The sequence below is a fragment of the Peromyscus maniculatus genome, chromosome 6, assembly GCF_049852395.1.
Source record: "Peromyscus maniculatus bairdii isolate BWxNUB_F1_BW_parent chromosome 6, HU_Pman_BW_mat_3.1, whole genome shotgun sequence".
Lineage (NCBI taxonomy): Eukaryota > Metazoa > Chordata > Mammalia > Rodentia > Cricetidae > Peromyscus > Peromyscus maniculatus.
This window is the reverse complement of record NC_134857.1, coordinates 91,930,689-91,934,205: the sequence shown is the minus strand read 5'-3', so window position 1 is coordinate 91,934,205 and position 3,517 is coordinate 91,930,689. Positions and strand designations below refer to the sequence as shown.

At 37.3% G+C, this 3,517-nt stretch overlaps 1 pseudogene; it reads right to left on the bottom strand.

Annotated features, from left to right (window-relative positions):
• Positions 1-1,470: 1,470 nt before the first annotated feature.
• On the bottom strand, positions 1,471-2,688 carry LOC102913275 (rRNA-processing protein FCF1 homolog pseudogene; annotated as a pseudogene).
• Positions 2,689-3,517: the final 829 nt, after the last annotated feature.

Below are 3,517 nucleotides of genomic sequence, written 5' to 3'. Positions count from 1 at the left end.
CACCAACATTGCTGAGGCTCTCCACCGGTGAAACTTGTTAAGAATGAAAACAACACTGGGGAAATCAAAACAAGATACAGTCTAGAAAACGTTTTGAAGCAAATCTTTGAATATGAATGAAGTGGAACATAGTCTGTTGCTTAACATAATAGTGAGAACCTATTAAAATGAAAGCACTTACACAGAAAGCCAGAGGTGAACAGTACCTACTTTGTTGTCAATTGAAACATCCTGAGTAACTCAGCACAAATGAAAGTACTGGACTAAGAAATCAGTGTAAAGTTCATAATCATGCAAAAGAAGAAGAAAAACAATAAAACAATAGTTGGCATTCATCACTGCAATACTCTAGCTATATAAATATTCATGGCTTCTCTTTACTTTAGAAAAATATGATGCCCAAGTTAGTAAATCCCTGTAGTAAGAAAGGAAAAGTGTTACCGGGCGTTGGTGGCGCACGCCTTTAATCCCAGCACTCGGGAGGCAGAGCCAGGCGGATCTCTGTGAGTTCGAGGCCAGCCTGGGCTACCAAGTGAGCTCCAGGAAAGGCGCAAAGCTACACAGAGACACCCTGTCTCGAAAAACCAAAAAAAAAAAAAAAAAAAAGAAAGGAAAAGTGACATGAATTTTGACTTAATCTCGAGTATTACTCTGATAATTATTTTCAGTTCATAAATGGCAACTGATTTTACTTGTTATGAATCAACTTTATTTTCCAATGTTTAGAAAGTATCAATTTCTTCACACATTTTTGTGTTTCTTTTTGTATTTAAGTGTATAAAATACAAGCCCAGTGAACTCAAAGCATCAGCTACTTCCATTTTACTATAATGCAAGAACCTGACCTTTTCTTGACATATTGATCCCTGGAGTCAAACCTTAACTCCTCTAAAAAGAACAGAAATGTAAATGCACTGAAGAGGTAGGACTGGTACAAGAAAGTGCACAGTACATAGATAGCAGACATGTTCTAATTGGTTGAAACTATGGAAATAACAAGTGAGTTGTTTGACCTTAAATGTTTATTTGAAATCATATCCACTTTATATTGTTTTAAAATGATATAAAGATTATATTATTTGAATGATAGATACAGGCCATTATCTTCCCCCAAAATTCTGTTGAAATTAAATGACAAGGTTAGCAATGTGGCTCACAGGTAAAGGTATTTTTCATGCAATCATGAAACATGAGTTCAGTTTCCAAGACCCAAGACAAACTGGCTTTGCAGAATTATATTGACCTCCTCACATGCAGTGGCACAGGTGACCACACATAAGCACCATGCATATACACATATACACATTCACATTAATATCAAGTACATTCATGTTTTTAAACACTAAGACTGAGTAATGTTTAACATAATTATATCATAGCTTTCCATTTGTAGCAAAACAATACATAACCAGTTTTTTGTTTTTTTTTTTTGTTTTTGTTTTTGTTTTTTTTAGTGGTGGCACACACCTTTAATCCCACAGCACTGGAGGTGGAGGGTGGGCAGAGGCAGGCAGACCTCTGTGAGTTCAAGGTCAGCCTGGTCTACAGAGTGAGATCCAGGACAGCCAGAGCTATGCAGAGAAACCCTGTCTCAAAAACACAAAAAATAAATTAAAAAATAAATAAATAAAAATAAAAAAAAAACTATTGGACTCTAAGCACTCACCTCTCTGCTTCTTCACTGCTCCCTATGTTCCTGCCACAGTGCAGTCTGTACAGACTATACCCAGAAAGCATGGAGCAAAAGAAAGCCTTCCTTCCCTACGTCACTTTTGTCACAATAGTGAGAACAGTCACTACAGTTAGGTGACTTATAAAAAGACACAGTTTGGCTCAGCGGTTAAGAGCTCTTCCAGAGGACAATTCAGTTCTCAGGCATGTTACAACTACCTGTAACTTCAGCTCCAGGGGATCTGAGGCCTCTGGCCCCCACATACATACATATATACACACAAAAAAAATACAATTTTTAAAAAGATGTAGCTATTTTTTAAATTGAGACAAAATGTCATTTAAAAAAACATCAAAAAGTATGTTTAATTAATTGACAAAAGAGAAAGCTGGTCAAAGAAAGGCAAGCAAATTTTGTTGAGTAAGAATTAGAACCGAGGAGCTCCATAATCATCTGGCATCCGTTCAATGTTGTACCTATGGTTAGAAATGTACATGATAGGAACTCCAGGGATCTTTCAGATTCTTCGTTTGAGGTCCCGGTCAACTGTGGCCACAATATAACACTTGTGCTGAGTGACTCTCTGGACCAAGCAGTCATCAGCATAGGTTCCTTTGTATGTGCATGGAAATCGGTCAAATCGTGGATCCTTGGCGATCCTTAGTGCCACTCGATACTTCTGTCCCAATTTCTCAATTTCAGCCATCACACAATCAGTTATGCAAGGGATACACTTGGCGTACAGACAGTCCATCATTGACTGCACTAAGTCCAGTTTGACTTTAATGGAAAAGTTGATGAAGTTGGTATCGACGAGGATGTGGTAAAGTGGACCCAGCTGTGTATTATACTGGAAGAATAAGCAGGAAGGATGCTGGGAGACTTCTCTTTCCTTCAGTGCACTGGGATCTTTCTTTTCTTTCTTTTTAGGCTTTAATCTATCCTTTTCTTTAAGTCTCTCATCTCTGAGACTAAGCATTCGCTTCACAGTCGCATATTTCCTTGTTTTCTTCTGCTTCCCCCACGCCGCACGCCTGTTTCTTCCACCATAACCAGAATTTTTAAAAGGGAAGAACAAAGTTAAACAGCACAACTTCCTCTCAGTGCCATGATGTTTGTATTTAACTGTAAACTAAGCAAATATCAAGTTTTGTTTGCTTTTATGTATACCTTAAGGCAGATCAGCCTTACTGGCTTTCTTTCTCTGTACTTCAAGAATTCAAGTACAGGAGTAATTATAAAGAGGAATTAGAAGAGAGAGAGGAGGAAAAACAGAGACAAAGACAGAGAGATGGGGAGAGAGGGAAAGAGCCTTCAATTGATTCTCAAGAGGTTTCAATATACAGTTCAAAGGAAATATTTCTCAGAAGCATTGGATCATAACAGAAGAATTTGTAATCTTATGTTGAAAGTAAACCAAATATTAGGGGAAAGAATCTGATGTTATGGTTTATAGATTAAAGTTCTTTTATGGTATTAATCAGATTTGGGTAAGAAATGGAAATTACTACCATTTGTTCAAATTGTTACAACAATGCACAAAAAATTGTGGCACAGCTACATCTGAATGGAATGGCAGAAGTCATAAAGCCATAGCTGCTTGACAAAGACCCAGCAGAGTTGAACTACATGATGGCTGCTATACTGCCTTTGGTTTACATCTCCACCTGTTGCATACTTGAGGAACATTTAATATTTGTACAATTTGAGTATATTGGATTGATAGAATTTTTTTATGAATCATTTATGTCTTCTCCCAAAAATGCTGCTTATAAGCTTCCTCAAGACAGTCCTGAACATACTATTCCCCCAGCTTTCAGGGAGGATAACCTTATCTACTTGATA